This window comes from Bos grunniens, chromosome 11 (assembly GCF_055505025.1).
Source record: "Bos grunniens cultivar Pamir isolate PY7600 chromosome 11, Bosgru_T2T1.0, whole genome shotgun sequence".
In the NCBI taxonomy this organism is placed as follows: domain Eukaryota; kingdom Metazoa; phylum Chordata; class Mammalia; order Artiodactyla; family Bovidae; genus Bos; species Bos grunniens.
Window position 1 is genome coordinate 10,103,004 of NC_141175.1, and position 20,528 is coordinate 10,123,531.

A 20,528-nucleotide genomic window follows, 5' to 3' on the forward strand; every position below is an offset into this window, starting at 1 on the left:
GGAATCGAACCAGGGTCTCCTGCATTGCAGGCGGATTCTTTACCAACTGAGCTATCAGGGAAGCCCAGTTTCCTGAGCTTCTGAGGTGCGTGCCCACAATAACTACGTGGTATGGAAGTAGCTCCCTGGTAGCTCAGAGGTTAAAGTGTCTGCCTGCAATGTGGGAGATCCGGGTTCGATTCCTGGCTCAGGAAGATCCTCTGGAGAAGGAAATGGTAACCCACTCCAGTATTCTTGCCTGGAGAATCCCATGATGGAGAAGCCTGTTAGGCTACAGTCCACGGGGTCGCAAAGAGTCAGACATGACTGGGCGATTTCACTTCACTTCACTTCACTTCATGGAAGTAGCTATGATTTTATTGGTGACAAAGTCCCAGGTACTATAAATATTATTGTGATTTATTATCTATGTTAATAACTGAGGGAGATGCTAAACTTCAGTTAAAAGTCAGGGAAAATAAAAATGTCATTTTTTCCCATCCAAATTCAAGGAAAGCTGGTCAAGAACACTGTTCCAGATGCAGGGAACACAAAGTGAACAGGTCTTGCTCCCTGAGAACTCAAATCCCAGCGCAGAAGTCAGAAACCACATGTGGACCTAGAAGGCAACTCAGATCTTGAGGGTCTTCAAGGAATAAAATAGGGTGGAAGATGGTATTTGCCAGGGTGGTCAAGGAAGGACTCTGAAGATGCAGCATTTGAGCTGGAGTCCTAGGAAGGAGTCAGCCATAAAAACCAGTCAGAGTGTTCTTCACAGAGGCCACAGCGAGCGCAAAGCCCGTGAGATGCACAGGAGCTCAGCAGGTTTGTGACAGAGAAAGACAGCCACAGCTGGGGGGTCGTCAGTGGAGGCAGTGGAGAGGCTGGGCCCTGCAGGCCATGGTGGGGGGTTTGGGTTTTACCTGGAGGCCTGGGAATGGTTTCTGAGCAGGCGACTGACAAGATCCGATCTCACTGTTTTGGAAGATCATAGTGGCTACTGTGCAGAAAACTGGCTGGGGAAAAAAAAAAAAACCTGTCTGGGAAGCCAGAAATATGGGCAGTGAAACCCAGCTGGGGTAAGAGATGGGACTGCTCTGACTGCTGGCCCCAGGGAAAAGAGCTGGATCTGGGAGGGGTTCTGGACGTGAGACAGGTAAGACCTGCTGATGGGCTGCACGTGAGGGGAGAGGAAAAGAGAGGAATCAAGGACGAATGACTTCTACCTCTGGAGCCCTTATGAACAGATAGATGGTGGCCCAAGAGCCACCTAGTGCTCAGAAGTCCATCCATTCGTTGGCTCAACACCCCCCCACTGAGACCTGGAGGACCAATTCTGGGGACCAGAGTCGACGATGGCGCACCCCTGCCCTCCAGGGTCCTGCAGGGTAGTGGGGGGAGAAAACCAGCAGGGAGCTACTCTCAGGATACCTGGTGTAACAGACAGGTTCACCTTGGGGGCTTAAGACACCACTGAGAAGAGCAAATGCGCTGGTCTTAAATGGATGAGCAGGCGTGTTTTCAGACACGGGTGGGCCGTGGACACTCTGAGCATGTGCAGAAGCCCAGAGGTGTGAAACAACACTGAGATGCCAGAGTGCCAGGAGCACAGGGGGCAGGTTCCCCCCGCTTCACCTGACTCCAGCCCCTGCCCATCCTAGACTAACCTGGGTGTAATAAGCCAGGCAGTGGTCCCCATGGAGTCAGCTTTAACAGATGGACCTAAGATTACAGCCACAGGAACAGCATCTTGCCTCCTGGTCACTCCCTTGATCCTTCAGTAAACTTGGTGACCCCTTCCCCAAGCCCTGTGCAGGGGAGTCAGACCAGCCCCCAAGGAGCTCACTGCAGTCTGACTGCTGTCATCCTGACAATCTATTAGACACTTACTTTGTTTCAAGCTTTGGCTAAGGATTTAAATGCATTAAAAAAAAATCTTATAGATGAGAAAACGGAGTTTCAGAGAGAGAAACTATGCTGTGACTTAGAGCTACGTTCTCACACAGCTGCCTGCCTGCGCCCCCTGCTGGACATGGAGGCAGTCTGGCGTCAAGGAAAGGGCTGCTGCTGCTGCTGCTAAGTCGTGTCCGACTCTGTGCGACCCCATAGACGGCAGCCCACCAGGCTCCCCCGTCCCTGGGATTCTCAAGGCAAGAACACTGGAGTGGGTTGCCATTTCCTTCTTCAATGCATGAAAGTGAAAGTGAACTTGTTCAGTCGTGTCCAACTCCTAGCGACCCCATGGACTGCAGCCTACCAGGCTCCTCCGTCCATGGGATTTTCCAGGCAAGAGTACTGGAGTGGGTTGCCATTGCCTTCTCCAAGGGAAGGGCACCACCCTGCTAAGTTTGGCCAGGCTGACCTGTGCCAGACAAACCCAATCTCCCCACCCTCCCTGTACCTCCCTCACCTCTTACACACACATACTCACACACGCATGCACACACGCTCGCTCACTAGCTAAGCTCCCTGGAAACAAAGCACTGCAGGCAGGAAAAGCGGTTCTCATGATGTAACTTCGCAGGAACGTGGCAGCTGAATCAGAACCACAGAACCGCCCGCGTCTCTGGTTTCTGTGTGACAGACTCCGGTCTCGCGTGTGTGGGCTCTCAAAGAGGGAAGGGCAAGTCCCATATGGGAGGTTGGTTTCCTTCCAGGCTTCAACGTCTCAGGTTCAGAAAACCAAGGAAATAACAGGAGACAGTCTGCTGCAGACCACTGGGGAGAAGGCAGAAAAACCACTTTTTCCTGAGCGTGTGGAGGCTGTTTCAAAGAAAATACACACATCCGGGAACATTCGGTAACAAGAGAGTGCTGTCTTCCAACTGTTTCGGACAAGCTCAGAGGCAGACCCTGAGCCCCGTGTCCAAGCCCGCTTCCTCGCGTGACCGCCCTGCCCTCCTCTGCAGGCTTGGCCACAGCCACTCCATCTTCTGTGTCTGAACCAAAGATGCAGGGGACGGAAGCAAAGAGGGTTGTGCCCACAGCCGACAGTTCATGCCACGTCAGGAGCAACGAGTGTGTGTGCTCTCCCTCTCTCCTCTCTCCGGACGCCTCAGCACGTCCGTTCTGTGTTACCAAGAGGTCTCCCCTGGGGTCACCATCATCCTAGAGCTGGACCACCTGCCAGGAGCCCAGGAGAGGTGCCCCGTGAGGGCTGGCAGCACTATGGCTCCCTTGCCCCGGCCCTCTCCAAGCTGGCCCAGCCTCCTCCTGGCCAGCAGCTTTGTCTGGCGGCTTTCAAAGTGAGGCCCTGGCTACATGAGCACGTGAGGCTCGAGAGGCCGTCCCTCTGGGCCAGGTTCCCATGTCCCACCTGCACCCGCCACCACCCCTTTCAAGCCACCACCACATGTTCAACATCCCACATCTCCCCTCCTCGCTGAGGGCAGAGAGTGGGCTGGGCCAGCCAGACGGCTGAGGAGGCACCGCTGTGTCCCAGGGCCACTACGGCTGAGCCCCCGGCAGGGAGAGAAAGCGGCCGTGCTGGGCAAGAGGGCTGGATTCCAGACTGAGAGTCCGCAGACAGACGGAAACGAGAGAAAACTTGTGAAACTGAGCGAACCTGGAGAAAAGGACCAGGCAGGGCGTCCCCCTAGGGAAGGGCAGCCCCTACATATACGGAGCTGACATGGGGCCACCCCCGCAAAGGAAGACGACAGCACGGACTGAGGACTCCCACCCCTCACACGCTGTGTGCCAAGACCAGGGTGGCAGAAACCAACCAGGGCCATCCGTCCTCAGAAAGTCCAGCCGAGGAATGCCCCCTCCTGGCAGGGAGAAGGGCTTCCAGAATTCTCTACATAAAAGTAATACATGTGCACACTAAAATTACATAAACTGGATAAAAAGGGGTAAAATAAACAAGAAAAGTCCCCATGACCCACCCCTAGTTCCTGTCCCCCAGAGTTAACATGTTCACACAGTATGGGGCAGCACTTGTGTACATAGCCACACACGGATAGACACGTGTGTGTGTGTGTGTGTGTGTGTACACAGCCTGAGGTTCAATAGCCCCACCTCCAAGAGGCTGACAAGCTACAACCACAGTAGGACCGGCAGGAGCTAAGAACAGGACGGCTACAGAGCAAGCTCTCAGGCGGGAGAAGGAGTAGGTCACCTCTGTAGCTTAGAGAACAGATAAACCAGGATCTCCATTCTCACCCATCACTGACCTTGCGCCCTGGACAAGTTGCTTGACCTGGCCAAGCCTCACTTTCTTCATCTGTGAAATGGGGAGAACCGGGGTGCCGAGGGCACAGACGGTTGAAGGGATGCACAGAACGCTGCACGTGAGAAGCGGCCGTGGCACTGCATCTTTAACGACAACCGCCACTGTCATTCTCCTGGGGGCAGGGTTGGGCGAGGGCAATAATGCTCTCAGTATGAGACACGAGAAATCACCCCGAGGGTAAGGCAGTGGGAGGAGTGTGAATGAAAAATATGCAATGGGGGCGAATGATGAAACCTGGAAAAGGCCGCCAGTCGGTTCACAGTGTGGTACCTAAACTAATTCACCAGGTTAACCTGATTACTGTACTGTGGTTACGTGAGTTAACAGGGAGGTTGGGTGAAGGGTATGTGTAAGTGCTCTGCCCAGTTTTGCAAATTTCTGTGTAGAAAATTACTTCAAAATAAAAAGATAAATTTAAAAAGGGATCCTACACCCTCACCTCCCACCCCATAGGCCACCCCTCAACGCACACACATAAGCTCCACCACCAGGCCTGATGCCAGGGACTCGCCATTGCCCACACAAACCATGATCTGACGGTTGCGCTCTGGGGCATGGAGGTTTGGGTATTTTACGCCTGTTATGTGTGGGCCAAACACACACCATCTACGGTTGACAGAGGATGGGATGGAGGGCAGTTTCCTGTAAGGAGCAGCGGGACCCTGCCTTCCTCCTAGTACCTGCCAAGGGCAGAGGAAGCACTGGTGTGGCTGGGGACCGTCCAGGTCACTGACTGGACCCCGTCTGTCAGGAGCATCGCCAGGTGCGCCTCTTCAGGGCCCCCTCCTGTCACTGCTGCTCTGGGATCCACGGGTGGATGGGGCTCCACTTGGGCTCAGCCAGCTCTGACTCCCACCTGTAAGGCCCTGAGCACTGCAGTGCCAGAGGAAGGCGAGAGTCCACGACACGGAGCGAGCTCAGGAGTGTGGGAGGGACCCCAAGCAACTGGGAGCCCATCACTTGCTTCAACTGGCATTGACCAGAGAGCCCTGCAGTGGGTACCAGGCACAGGTCGGTTCACAGAGAGGGTCTTTTGTCCTCTGCTGCTGTTTCCCCTCTGACCAGGTGCCTCAGAAGCTCAAGGTGAGGAGGAGGTTGGCGGGACAGGACACCCACACCCTTGGTCCTTCCTGAAAAATACCACTGAGTCCTGACCATCATGGACAGCCTGGCGCTTCCCACCAGATTAGGAAGGACACTGTCTCCGGAGAGTAAGCCAGGGCGGGCAAGACAGGGCTGGAGAAGAGGGGCGGGCATAGCAGTGGCGGTGGGATGAAGCCTACAAGGAACAGAGGGCTCATCCCTCAGTGCGATGTGAGCTGGGGCTTCAGGGAAACACCCCCTGAGTTTTAAGTCATCTTCCAGGGCCTTCCACATTCTGTGGAGAACACTGAAGGGCAAAGGCAGGTGGGAGGGGGAGAGCTAAAGGGCATGGAGAAAATGACACCTTCACATCAAACTATATGGGTTCAAGACAATGAACGAGGTTCACACACTTGTGGACTTTACTTTTCCTAATCTTGCCAAAATGAGAACACAAGAAACAATGTGAAATCTGTTGTATTAATAATATTGAAATACAGAGAATGATGACAACAACAAACCAGAAATTAAAAGTGCCTAGAAAGTTTGAAGCAAATGGAATCAGATCCAAGAGAAAGCTATGAACATTAGACACATGGCCACAAACCCAACTGTCTCCTCTATCCAAACGATAACTGGCTAGAAAAATGTAATGGCACAAGGGTCTACTAAGAAAGAAAATACATAGAAATAAACTGTAAAAGGAAGGTACAAAAAGCATTTGAAGCAAATTATGAAACTTTACTATTAGACAAAAAAAAAAAAAAAAAAAGACTTAAATCAAAGGAGAGACATTTCACTCCTTCCGAATAAGGAGAAGATATTATAAAGACATCAATTCTCCCCAGTTGATTTGTAAATAAAATGAAAGTTCATTCTAAATCCTAAGGGGACTCATTCTGGAATTCAACAAGTTGATTTAAAACTTCATCTGGATAATAACTAAAAGCAGCCAAGAAGTTTTCAAAAAAAGTAAAAACTATAATGAAAAGGGACCTGTCCTTCCAGGAAGCCACACTGATGATAAATGGTCAGCAGGACAGAACTTAGTCCAGAAAATAGGATCAATTATACATGAGAATTACTATCTGGTCAAGATGGCATTTCAAACAGTGGGGAAGAATGGATTATTCAATAAATGTTGATGAGGCAATTTGCTATTCACTTGAGAGGGAATTTGTTTAAAATTTTATCAATGTCATTTATAAGGATGTGTGTGTGTGCGCTCAGTCGTTTCTGACTCTTTGTCACCCCCAAGGACTATAGCCCACCTCTGTCCATGGAATTTTTCAGGCAGGAATACTGGAGGGGGTTGCCATTTCCTCCTCCAGGGGATCTTTCCGATCCAGGGATTGAACCCACATCTCCTACATTGCCAAGAGGATTCTTGCTCCCGGCATCTGCTGTTGCTCTTGCTCAGTCACTCACTCTTTGTGACCCTTGGGACTGCAGTACACCAGGCTTCCCTGAGAAGCCCATATAGTTTGGATAAAGATTAACTGCCAGAAAAATACCAAAGGAAACACAAATCATTATGCTTTTTTATTATTATTATTATCCTGGGGTGAAGAAGTCCTCTCTAGGGTGATAAAAAGTTAGAAAATAAAGGAATTTATCAGCAGATTTAACTATGTTTAAAATTGAAACATTTGTATAGGAAAAGACATCAAGAAAGAGATCACAGTCAGTCAGTAAATGGGATACAGTTCTGAAATGCTGCATGAAATGATGAAGTCCTGTTAATACAGAAAGAAGCCACCCATGGGATTTCCCTGGAGGTCCAGTGGTTAAGACTTTGCCTTCCAATGCAGAGACTTTGCCCCCAACTCTTTGCCTCCCAATGTTAAGACTTTGCCCCCAACTCTTCCTGATGGGGGAGGTAAGATCCCACGTGATTCTGTCAAAAAACTAAAACAAAAAACGGAAGCAATAACTGTAACAAATTCAATAAAAAATTTTTAAAATGTGCCACATTAAAAAAAAATCTTTAAAACAGAAAGAAGCTCCACAGGAGCTCTGGCTCACGCTCTGCAGAGCGGCCTTGGGCAAGTAGAGCAGTATTTACAGACACAGAAAGATGCCCGCAGATTCAGGACATATTCACTCTTACTCATTTGTTCATTCAGCAAGTATTTGGTAGACAGTCTAGTATGTGTCAGGTACTATTCTAGGTACTGGGCATAAAGCAATAAAAAACAGACAGAAATCCCCTGGGACATTCTAGTGGAGGGGGGGGAACCGACAATAAATAAAGCATTCGGTAAAATATATGGCACATAAGCTAGTGATAAAAGAGAGAGAAGTATAGCAAGGAGCAGGTACAGACAGAGTGGGGAAGGGGTGGGTTTACAATTTTAAATGGGGGCAGTGGTCTGAGAAGGGATTACTGAGAAAATGACATCTGGACATGTTTTGAAATACTTATATCTACATCTGAACACTCATACGAAAGTACAGAAGGTTATGTACTCAAGTCGTTGGCGTCCCTGGTGGCTCAGTGGTAAAGAATGTGCCTGCAATGCAGGAGACGCAGGTCCGATCCCTGGGTCAGGAAGATCCCCTGGAGAAGGAAATGGCAACCTACTCCAGTATTCTTGCCTGGGAAATCCCAGGGTCAGAGGAGCCTGGTGGGCTGCGGTCCATGGGGTCCCAAAGAGTCGGACACGACTAAGCACCGAACAACAAAGCACGCACTCGTGCGCTCACGTCTTAACGTCAGTGCTCACAGGCGTCACTGTATGGCATTGCTACTTTCTGCTTTCTGTACACTCCAGTACCATCCAACTTCTTCTAAAATAAGTAGGCAACGCATGTGTGAGTAACACAGCATCTGGAGGGAAAATTGAAAGTGAACCTCCACAGACAAGCACTTCGGGGATGCTCCAATGACAGGGATCTGACATGGGAGGTTGGAGTCCAATGGTGCTGGTGCTCTGGTGCCACCTGGTGGTCATCTACTAACTGAGCAATCTCATTTCCAACCAACCACCTCAAGGTAAAAAAGAGGCAAGATGCATAATAACTGTGTAAAAACCCACCTGCCCTGTGGACAGGAACTGGAAAGGAAATGGGCAACAGAAGGAGTTTTGTTGGGGTGTCAGGGTCATGGTGGGATTTATGTAGCTTGGGATTTTCAATCACAGTTCTATGACGGTGTTTTATTCCTTTCTGTTGACTGCAACGGAGCCTTTCTACGGGGCAGCAGAACATACTCACTCGAGGGACAGGAATGGAGTGAGAGGTGAGGTAAGCAACTCAGAGCTATAACCCAGGCCATCTGCACATATGTCCCCAGGAAGGCTGGGGGTTCATAAAGTAGAGGGACAGGGCCTCAGGTCACACTGAGCTTGGAGGCAGAGGGGTCTTCCCCATGGGACCACCTGGGGGACAAGGTCCCAGGAGTCTGGCTGGGAGGGGAAGCCACATTCGGACCCTCAGATGATTAACCACTAACTGAGCATGTACACAGACCACCAAACTAGTGCCTCCTCACTGAAGCCCCGGGGAAACTAAGGTGCATCCCATGGGTGGGAGGAAGTGACAATCTCCCCACCTCAACAAGGGTGCTGCATGGAATGGGTTTCCTGGCCTTCTCCCACCCCACCCCCAGGCCCCTCCGTGAGCCCTCTGCTCAACCAGCTGTGGCGCCCATCACTCTGGCAAGGACATCTTCTCTCCGGGTTATCTCCCTGCTTGACCATAAGCCCTGGAAGGTGAGAGTCACATCCACTCATTCACCCTCGGAGAGACCTGGGTTTGAATCCTACGTGATGGCAAGCAAGTGCCCCTCTAAACCTCAGTTTCTGCCTCTGTAAAGTGGGGATACAGGACTGTCCGCCCCCCCGTGTGGCTATGATGAGGACCAGGAACAGCACCAGCTGGCACTCAGGAGTAGCAGTGGGTACCAGGCAGCAGTCTAAGCGTTTTATACGCTTTAAGTTCCTGAACCCAGGTCCTCTCTGTGGAGGGTTGATCACAGCGCCTAGCAGGGGTAAGAGCTTAAACACTGTTACTTTATTCCCAGTCCCCAGCACAGTACCCAGCAGTCTGCCTTGTTCTCAGTAGAAATGAAGAAATGACTCCCCCACCCTAGTCTACTTCAGGAAGGTGCAAGGTCCGGGCAAGACTGCAATGCTTAGGCCGCTGGGACAGACACTTGAACTTCACAGTGGACTTCAAGGAGAGATCCCTGCTAGCCTGAGGAGGGTGGGAGACGCAGGGAGAAGGGATGCCAACTCCTGGGGTGGGGGCAGGGGAAGCAGCATCACTCTGGGCTTGGTTCGGCTCACGGAGGACTCAGGCAGAAGCTACCACCCAGAGGGGTGTCAGGTTAAAAGTGGCTGAGACCTGCCTTCACCATCCCTCCAGCTCTGATCCCAGGTGGCCAGGGCTGTGGTCCTGCCAGGAGAGGGTCAGCAGGCAAGGTCACTGAGAAAAGCTGGTATGAGGGAAGGAGGGGGGCTGACAGGTGCCCAACCTACCTAGAGTCACAGGCTCTGCCTGGGGTGGGGAGGACGTGTTCGGTGCTGGGCGTGTGCAGGCCCTCTGCCACCCCTCCCTGACCCGGCCTTTTGGAAGTGGCTTCTAGCCAAGGACGTGCAGGCTAGAACACGTGCCAAAAGGGTTTTGAGGAGACTGGTGGCCACACTCCGCAGCCCCCACCCCACCCTGTCCCCCACAGCCAGGTGTGCTCAGGGGCTGGTTCTCTCCCTGGACCTTCCTTGTCCCTCCTTCTCCTCCTTCCTCTCTTTTCCAGTCTCATTCTCAATGTTACTTCCTCTGGGACCCGTGCTGGGACCCCAGTGTTGCGTCCTCCTCTTACAGGGTTTTAGAGCGCCCAGGCCTCTTAGCACTCATCCTATTTGTCTTAAATTACATTCATCCTTCCCGGTGCGTCACAGCTGTGGCCGTGCTCCGCTGCCTCCCCAAGATGTCCAGCAAGAGGGTCACGCCGGCAGCATCAGGAGCAGCCCACGGCTTCTGGGGCTCACAAGCCCTTTCCTGAGCACCCTCCCTCCACATGCTTCCCATGTCTGACTCTGAGGTTACAACGGGGCAGAGCCTTCCTCCTGATCAGGGAGGACCACTGCTGCTCCTGTTATAATGTTTTGGTTCAAGAATGAGATGTTCAAACACAGAAGGTGTCAGAAGCAAACACAGTGGATGACCTGAACCTTCATCTTATAAAAAAGAAAAACTCCAGTCTCCTTGCTTTCAGGCGTTTATAAAGACAACCTCAAAAGAAACAAACGACAAAAAGGAAAGTGTAGTAATTTATCTGGGTTGTTTCTTGATGTTTCATCATTTTAAATTAAACTTTATTGTACTTTTGTTTAAACTACAAAAATAATGTATCTTTGTTGCCATAAGCCAAACCCAACAGGGGTGTACAAATAAAAAGCCATGAAACCACCCTCCCCCAGAGCCAACCCCCTTCCACACACTAAGGTAATCCCATTGGGCAGACAGGAGTGTCTTCCTCCAAGTTTTTGTGCCAAGCAATATGCTGCTGCTGCTGCTAAGTCGCTTCAGTCATGTCCGACTCTGTGCGACCCCATAGACGGCAGCCCACCAGGCTCCCCCGTCCCTGGGATTCTCCAGGCAAGAACACTGGAGTGGGTTGCCATTTCCTTCTCCAATGCATGAAAGTGAAGAGTGAACGTGAAGTCACTCAGTCGTGTCCGACTCTTAGTGACCCCATGGACTGCAGCCCACCAGGCTCCTCCGTCCATGGGTTCTCCAGGCAAGAGTACTGGAGTGGGGTACCATTGCCTTCTCTGCCAAGCAACATAAATACATGTAACTAAGTGGGACTCAGACCAGAAGCCAAGGTTGAACCACAAAGGCCTGTGGGGCCCAGCAGACTGTGTCACTGGCAAAGCTGCAGGTGTATTGGAATGAGGACAGATGGGTCCAGTGGCTAACTGCACCACTCCATTTTGAACATTTGGGAAACACTGAGTTGGCCATAAAAGCCATAAAAGCATTGGAGAGGCAGACTAGATAGTGCTCCTGGGCAGGGTAGCAGAGTTGGGAGGAGCTTAGACTCTGGAGGCCTGGTCACTTCCTGAGCCCTGTACCTATTGGCTAGGTGACCGCAAGATAGTCACTTAGTCTCTGTGCTTCTAATTCCTCCTTTGAAAAGAGGTGACCCAATAGTCCCTTCCTTGTCAGTTCACGGTGAGAAGAAAATTATGTAAAAAGCACTTTGCACTGGCCTGGGACACACTACTACTGGTCACCAGTTTGCAACCACTGCTGGAGACAAATTATTCTGCAATTTGTTTTTTTTAAACCTGATGATGTATCACGGGCTTCCCTCACGTCAACGTGGAGAGAGAGATCTGGTTGCTTTTCCAGTTCAGTTCAGTTCAGTCGCTCAGTCGTGTCCGACTCTTAGCGACCCCATGAATCGCAGCACGCCAGGCCTCCCTGTCCATCACCAACTCCCGGAGTTCACTCAGACTCACGTCCATCGAGTCAGTGATGCCATCCAGCCATCTCATCCTCTGTCGTCCCCTTCTCCTCCTGCCCCCAATCCCTCTCAGCATTAGTCTTTTCCAATGAGTCAACTCTTCGCATGAGGTGGCCAAAGTACTGGAGCTTCAGCTTTCGCAGCATTCCCTCCAAAGAAATCCCAGGGCTGATCTCCTTCAGAATGGACTGGTTGGATGTCCTTGCAGTCCAAGGGACTCTCAAGAGTCTTCTCCAACACCACAGTTCAAAAGCTTCAATTCTTCGGCGCTCAGCCTTCTTCTTGCTTTTTAATAAATGCCTAATATGTGGCTGATGGGGGTTCCCATCCCTTCCACTTTTTGCCACTACAAACAGTGGTGCAGAAAACAGCTTTGTACTGCCTTTTGCATTGGGGCTTCTGCAGGTCTTGCTACTCAGCTGACAGATATGGATATTTAATACTCATTCGATATTTTCAGATTATATTCCCCAAAAGTTAGAACAATTCATACTCCCAACAGCAGTGTAAGGGAGCACTCATTTCCCTCAGTCACTTGCTAACATTGGTTTTATCAATTTTTGTTAACATTTTGCCACTTAAAAAGGTAAAACAGAACTATTTTTATTTGCATTCTGCTAGTGATGATCTTTTGAGGCAGAAAGTCCCAACTTCTTTCTTTCTCCTTTACTTCTCCAGCAAGAAGACTCCTATTAGCTAAGCACACCCCATGGCCCCTTGTAGCTCGGTGTGGCTAAGCTCTACTCAGTGAGATGTAAATGTTAGTGCCGGGTGAGACTTCTGAGAAGTATGTGAAAGGGCATGCCTCTTCTCCTCTTTCTCCTTCTGGCTTCTAGAATGCAAATGTGATGACTGGAGCTCAAGCAGCCATTTTGAGTCAGGAGGCAATCTGCTATGGCAGCAAGAGCATCGAGACATTAAGGAACCTGGCTCTGTGGTGACTTTGATTCCATCACTCCAACCTCTCTACTCTTTCATGAAATAGTATAAACTCCTACATGTTTAAGTCATTGTTATTCTGGGGTTATCTATTACATGTGACAAAATCTAGTCCTAACACACCTTCTGATCCCCAAGTCAAAACTGAGCCTTTATTTCTCTTTCTGTAACACACATAAATAACAATGCCTTGGTTTTTATTTTCCCTATGTTTATTTAAGTCTCTTAAAAGTGGAACACTCATTTCCCAACTCTCCTATCCATTCTCCCACAGGCTTGGGTTTTACAGAGATGGTTTAGAATTTTCAGTCTATTATGTTTTCTCATACAGCTCTCCTCTATTTTAAAAGTTCTTAATAACACAAAATAAAAATTCCACGTCACAGTAGCAATATCCTGTGAGATTAGTCTCTATGAGCCAAAGGGTGCACTGCCGCTCACTGCCCCCTCAGTCTCCACATCCCCCACCCCAGGAACTCTGCTCTAATTGTCCTTAGGCTAGAGAACTTCGCTGGACATTTCCCTCAGGCACACTTACCAGATGACTTATGCTTTATGTCCTCACATGTGTGAAATGCCTTTCTTTCAGAATGACCATGAGTGACAACTCAATGGGCACAGCAAGGACTGCAGCCCTCTCCCTTGAACAGTCTGGAGACCCCGGGCCACTGTCTTCCAGCCTCCAAGGCTGCATATAGGAGGTCCAATGTCAGCCTAATTCTCTCTACTTTGACAACAATCTGTTCTTTCTTCCTAAAAAATTTTAAGATTTTCCTCTCTCTTCTCAGAGTTTAGGACTTTTACTAGAAAGTAGGTCTGAGTGTTGGTTTTTGTGTGGGATGAAAGGATCCATTTAATCTGAAGAATCAAATCTTTCTTCAATTCAATGACATTTTCTTCTATTGTCTTCCTATTACTCCTCCATCTATTCTTTTTTCTCCTTCTGAAACTCCCATGACTCCATGCCAGGTCCCCTGGATAAGGTCTCCAAGGCCTTTCCCTGCGGACAGCATCTCACATTTTAGTTCATTATTTCCATTTCTTGTTATTATTTTTCTGGGTTTTGAGGCTTTTCTTCTACTGGACCTTCCAAACCACCAATTAAAGCCATGTTTTTTAGTTCCAGCAAGCCTCTGGTACACTTTAATTGCATCCTCGTCAGAATTCTCTAAAGTTCTTATACATCTTCTCCTTCTATCCTGCCTCAAAGGACCCACTGCTCCAAGTGTGAAGCTTGGCTCCCCTCTTTCACTGGCCAGGTCCCCACAAAGCTGTCATGTGTCTTTGCCTCCCAGAGGGCGCAGGTTCACGTAGCCCATGCTCACGGCAGACTGCTCGAGCTACAGCGGCACTGGTGAGCCTGGACAACTCCAGCCTCTGTTCAAGGGGACCCACGTGAAATGGGCCGGCACACTGTGATCTTCCTGCTGAGACATGCGGAGAGGACCCCCTGCCCTCTGGTCCCCTTGTGATGACAGGGGCTAGGAGCATTTCTGCCCAGACCCCCTGGGATCTGTGAAATTGAGCAGTCCCTCTGAGGGCATAGGCAGCAAGTAGGTAGCTGCAGCCCTGCCCATGGAATCCATTTCTCATCCGACTCAAAAGCACAGAAAAGAGGAACCCCATTTCTAGAACTAGACTAACCTAGAGTCAAAACTCAACTCGGCCACTTACTTGCTGTGTGATCTTGGGAAAATGACTTATCTCCCAGTCTCAGTTTTCTCACGTCCTCTTACCTTTAAACCAAGTATTTCCAGCAACCTCCTTAAAGGAACCAATCCCTCTGATATATAAGTTTCAGGGAACTTGCTTCTTCTAAGCACTGTATGAATTACTTGTACTGTAATCAAGGAAGCCTAGGGCCCTGGCAGGAAAGCATCAGAAACTTTACCTTCTACCACTTTGTGAGAGTAGCTTGACAGAAGGGTAAGGTACTAGGAAGAATCTGAAAAATATTGTAATATTTCAGCTTTTAACACTTTTGTGACTACTCCAATCTGAATAAGATCTCCTAGGATTCTTCTAGGCAGATATTCCCCTGTGGTCATATGTTGTCTCAAGACCTGAGAACCATGGCTGCAGAGGGGATGGGTGCTGAGAACCATGAGCGAGTCCACGTTGGTTCCCGTCTGGTGACACTTATTGAGCACCTACTGTGTGTAAGGCATGGAGCAAAGCACTGCATGGAACACAATAATGAGCCAGACACAGCCCCTGCCTTAAAAGTGCTTGACGTCTAGTCAAGGAGATAAGGGGGAGGTCAAAAAAAAAGCAGACTGCGATGCAGACTGTGGCCAAGGCCACAAGAGGCCTTGATATGACATGTGTCATGACAAGTGTCATGACAGTTTAAAAGAAGGAAAGCTTAAGTGAGTCAGGAGAGCAGAAAAGCATGCTTAGAAGAGGTGTCGGGTAGGCTGGACAGAACCTCAGGGAGCGAGGCGGGGGGGAGGAAGTGGGCAGGAAGACAGGGGTTGACGAGTAGATTAGAGTCTCTGGAAGACCACGATCATGTCTTACTCACCTTCGTATTCCCTCCCCCATCCTCCCAGGGCTAAGCGTGACTCACACCACGGTTGGCCCTTTCTGACGAAGGCTCTGTAGCAAGGCTAGCCCAAAGTGAGGAGGGAAGCTGAACTGAGAGAGAGGGGGCAGAGGTTTGTGGGGTGAGACAAGGACTTGACTGAGGTTTGGAGAAAGGAGATCACCCAAGTCACCCCAACTGTAGGGAGCATGACACAGAACGTTCGTCTTCTGACCAACAGGAGCAAAAGGATGACACCAAAACAGTGTGGCAACAAGAGCTTTTGCACGAGGAGGAGAGAGAGGAAGGAAAAAACCCTGATCCAAGAGTCAGGAGTGAAAACCCCAGAGCCCAAGTCTCTGGGTGTGGCTCACTGAGGACACCCGAGTCCCAGAAGCCCCTGTGCCCTCCACGGCCCCACAGGCTCGCGGCGGGAGGTTCTCTGACCTCACACCCAAACCAGCCGCACCTCTGGGTGCCACACCCTGGCCCTCTGCTCAAGAGGGCACAGGGCACCAGGGTCAGTGAACCCACTTACCAGGAACACGTGTTGGGCTTCATAATCCCAGGCCAACAGGATAAACCGTCCCAGCAGGTCTCTTTCCAAACAGGAGCCTCTGAAAAAGCAGGGGGGTAATTCGATTTACACGATGTTCCAGATGGTGAGACTTGTTTCTCGACACTCAACAAGGTCAGACCAAATATAGTACAACAAGATCTGATTCTGAGCCTGTTCTGTGAAATGTCACAAGCCTTCCCCATAGATCAATATGCGATACCATTTAGCCGATTGGGTAGCAAAGCCTGCCCTAAAATCACCAAAGTTAACTTAAATCTCTGTGGTCACTATTCTCCTTTCCCATCATGCTTTGGATACACGCTGGTGGAAGCACGGGAGGGTCTGCCAGGAGACTCCACAGGAAGATGCATTCTGGCAGCTGCAAAGCCCGGCCAAGACCTCAGGAAGGGGCCCATGGGGAAAACTCAGGAGTACCTGGCACAAACACCCCAACCCTCAGAGCAAGTGGTCAGGGAGGCAGACCACGTGGCACAGGACAGGCATCCCGCACAGCCGCTGCAGAGGGCCCTGGGGCCAGTCTGCCTTCCCTCCTACAGAGCACCCCCTCTCCGCATCCTCCACCATCCCCAGGAGGGCAACCTCATGACCTCTTCCACTGAGGAAAGCTGACTTCACCTCCCTTGGGTCCCTCCTTTAACCTGAAGTTTCCGCATCGTCTCCTGGCACCCGACTCCCAACTCTGAGGAAGAGGTGTCCGCCTGAGACCCAGGGCTACCCAGGGCACCGCCACCTCCCCTCCGGCAGCCCACTTTGCACCCTCAGCCTCCTCCACTCTCTTGATCCTTCCCCATGCCTGAGAACACCCGAAGTTCTCCCCAGTCTTTCAAACAGCTTCGGTCCTTGAGCTCCAGGCCTCATCCTCCCCGCACCACACCACCTTCCCACCACCCATTAGGTCAGCAGGACCTAACAGCTGAGCTTTGAACATGGTGCACCAGTCCCTCATCTCTCAGCCTCAATAACGACCTCGTTCTCCCCCTCTCCTCCTGTCTCCTCTGCTTGCCCCCTTCCCTTAGTCCTCCCACTTCCAGAGTTTCCTCGCAGCCCTTCCCCTGGGGTCCCTGGGACCCAAGGTGCTCAAGAGGCCAGGCTCTGCTTCCCTCTCTGGCTTCAGGCCACCCCCACCGCAGCCCACACTTCGTGTTCCAGAAGCAAGAAAACAACCCAAACACAGGCTGCTGACCCAAACCGACTGAGGCTCCCTCCTTACCACCTGCTTCTCGCAGCCAGGCCCCTGCTTGGGCTGCCCCTTCTGTTATGACCTTGAGCTACAGCTCATCAAACTCTCCAGTCCTTCACTACTAACAGCTGAACATGCATTGAGCAAGTACCTCTTACATACATAAGCTTATTTGTAAATTAAATATATGTTCTAAGGTACTGATATGTTCGTTACCTTACAAAACAAATGCAAAGATCAAAGGAAGAGATAAAGATGAAGTATGTTAAAATGATTATTTTACTCATCAATACAAAAAAACTTCCATTCTCACCATTAATCATAATTTGAGTGGAACATGACTGATAAGCTTCCTTCCGTCAGCGTTTTAAACAAACTTCCCATGGAAATGCAACATGCGTGCAGAAGAATGCATACAGGAACACAATGCAAGTGCACAGGTCAAAGGGGTCTCACAAAGTGAACACACCCAGGTCACAGCACCCGGATGGGGCGAAAACACCATGATCCCCTCCAAAAACCCACCACACCTCCTTCCATCTCTACCAGCCTCCCACGGGTGGCCACCACTCTGGTTTTCAACAGCAGAGATTACATCTGCCTATTTAAACTTTCTATGAATGGAGCCATACAGGACATGATCTTTTGTGCCTGAATGAACATTATGTTTGTGAAATGCATCCTGATTTTCCATGGTTGTTCACTTACTGTTTTCCCACTGTGGGAGTTTACCGTTCCTGTCCACTCTATACCAACGGACACTGGGACTGTTTCCAGCCTGGGCCATCACAGGGGTGCTACTGTAAGCCTTCTGAGTGGTGCCATGTGGTACATTCATATGCCTTCATGCTGGGTTGACACCCAAGAGTGGAACTACCGGGTCATAGCTGATTAAATGTTCAGCTTTGTTGGATGATGGCAAGCAGTTCTCCAGACTGGCTAAACCGATCTACACACCCAGCAGCAGGCTGTGAGCATTCTGGTGCTCCACATCTTTGCTAGCACTTGAAGTGCTGGCATGCTCAGCTGCATGCCAATCAACTGATTCTTTGCGACCCCACGGGCTGCAGTCCTGCAGGCCCCTCTGTCCATGGAGTTTCCCAGGCAAAAACACTGGAATGAGGGCCTTCCCTGGTGGTCCAGTGGTTAAGACTTCGCCTTGCAATGCAGGGGGTGCAGGTTTGATCCCTGGTTGGGAAGGTAAGATCCCACATGCTTCGCAGCCAAAAAAACAAAACATACAACAAAAACACTGGACTGAGTTGCCACTTCCTTCTCTGGGGATCTTCCCAACCCAGGGATCAAACCCACATCTTTCGCATTTCCTGCACTGGCAGGTGGATTTTTTTATCACTGTGCCAGCACTTGAAATAGTCTTCTTTTTTTATTATTATTATTTTAGTGGCCCTGATCAGTAAGATATCACAAAGTCAGTATTATGATCACCTTTAAAGAAGACTGAAATTAAGTGCCTCTCTCGAGGCTCACAAAACTAAGCGACTCAGAGCAGGAACCAAGGTTTTCTGACTCCAAACAGTTTACTGTTGCAACCTGCAGCCACTTCTTCTCCTGGCTAACCCCAACTCCTCTTTCCTCTGGGAAGCAATCTCTGATCGCCCAGCCAGGTAAAGCCATCTGGCTTATGGCCTCTGAGCACCTTGTACTCTTCTTTTGTAGCCACTGTCAGTGCTCTAATTAACCTTTCCAACACTTATTTGTTTTATTTTGGACTTATTTTTACACTTACATACCTCTGCTGCTGCTGCTAAGTTGCTTCGGTCATGTCCGACTCTTTCCGACCCCATAGACGGCAGCCCACCAGGCTCCCCCGTCCCTGGGATTCTCCAGGCAAGAACATTGGAGCGGGTTGCCATTTCCTTCTCCAATGCAGGAAAGTAAAAAGTGAAAGTGAAGTCACTCAGTCATGTCCGACTCTTCACGACCCCATGGACTGCAGCCCACCAGGCTCCTCTGTCCATGGGATTTTCCAGGCAAGAGTACTGGAGTGGAGTGCCATTGCCTTCTCCCATTCAAATGCTAGTACTTCCCAATTTTATACGTTAAGTAGGCTTCCCTGGTGGCTCAGACAGCAAAGAATTCACCTGCAATACAGGAGACCTGAGTTTGATTCCTGGGTTGGGAAGATCCCCTGGAGAAGGGAATGGCAACCCACTCCAGCCATGGACAGAGGAGCCTGGCAGGCTACAGTCCATAGGGTTGCAAAGAGTTGGACACAACTGAGTGACTAACACACACACAAAGAGAATAATCTTTCCTGGTTGGGCAGCTGGCTCAGCCATCATGCCCCCACCACACAGAGCCTCACTGGAAACTGCCTTTTGATGGACGTGGTCTATGAGCAACACTACATGAGAGGCAGGCAGCTGCTGAGAGACTGCAACACACAGATGGAAGTCCACAGGTTTTACAGGTGGAGAATCAGGACGCCTGAGTCTGAAAACCCTGGCAAAGTCCATCCACCCTCATGTGGAAAGCAGGAAGAGCAGCCCTGATGACCTCTCACCTTCAGATCTGACTGACACTGTATCTGATAAGCACAAAGTCTGCAGCAGTGCTCACAGCAAAAGAGCCCAAGGCAGGTACACCCAGAGATAAATTAGAAAAACAGGCTAACTGAAGCAATTAGCATCTTTTGAAAGCATCAAAATAATGCTACATATCAGGGCTTCCCAGGTGGCACTCATGGTGAAGAAACTGATTACCAAAGCAGGAGAAGTAAGAGATGAGAGTTCAATTGCTGGGTCGGGAAGATCCCCTGGAGGCATGGCCATTCCAATATTCTTGCCTGCAGAATCCCATGGACAGAGAAGCCTGGCAGGCTACAGTCCATAGGGTCATAAAAAGTCACAGAAAGCTAAGAGAAACTAAAGAGCCTCTTGACAATCACGAAAGAGCAGAGTGAAAAAGTTGGCTTAAAACTCAACATTCAAAAAACTAAGATCCTGGCATCCGATCCCATCACTTCATGGCAAACAGAAGGTGCAAACAGTGACAGATTTTCTTTTCCTGGGCTCCAAAATCACTGCGGATGGTGACTGCAGCTGTGAAACTAAAAGACACTTGCTCCTTGCAAGGAAAGCTATGACAAACCTAGACAGTGTATCAAGAAGCAGAGATGTCACCTTGCTGACAAAGGTTCACATAGTCGAAGCTATGGTTTTTTCCAGTAGTCACATATGGATGTGAGAGTTGGGCCATGAAGAAGGCTGAGCGCTGAAGAATGGATGTTTTTGAATTGCGGTGCGGGAGAAGACTCTTGAGAGTCCATTGGACTGCAAGGAAATCAAACCAGTCAATCCTAAAGGGAAACAATCCTGAATATTCATTGGAAGGACTGAAGCTGAAGCTCCAATACTTTGGCCATCTGAGGCAAAGAGCCACCTCACTGGAAAAGACCCTGATGCTGGGAAAGACTGAGGGTAGGAGAAGGGGACAACAGAGGGTAAGATGGTTGGATGGCATCACTGATGCGATAGACATGAGTTTGAGTGGGCTCTGGGAGTTAGTGATGGA

At 49.9% G+C, this 20,528-nt stretch overlaps 1 protein-coding gene across 18 annotated transcripts in view; it reads right to left on the reverse strand.

The window, feature by feature from the left end:
* The window catches only part of RALGPS1 (Ral GEF with PH domain and SH3 binding motif 1), a 299,000-nt gene that overhangs the window by 269,772 nt on the left and 8,700 nt on the right, over positions 1-20,528 (reverse strand). For all 18 annotated transcript variants that reach the window (XM_086325117.1, XM_086325109.1, XM_086325108.1 and 15 more), the window contains exon 2: positions 15,773-15,851. The gene's annotated coding sequence lies outside the window, so the exon portion shown is untranslated. The remainder of the gene's footprint in view (positions 1-15,772; positions 15,852-20,528) is intronic.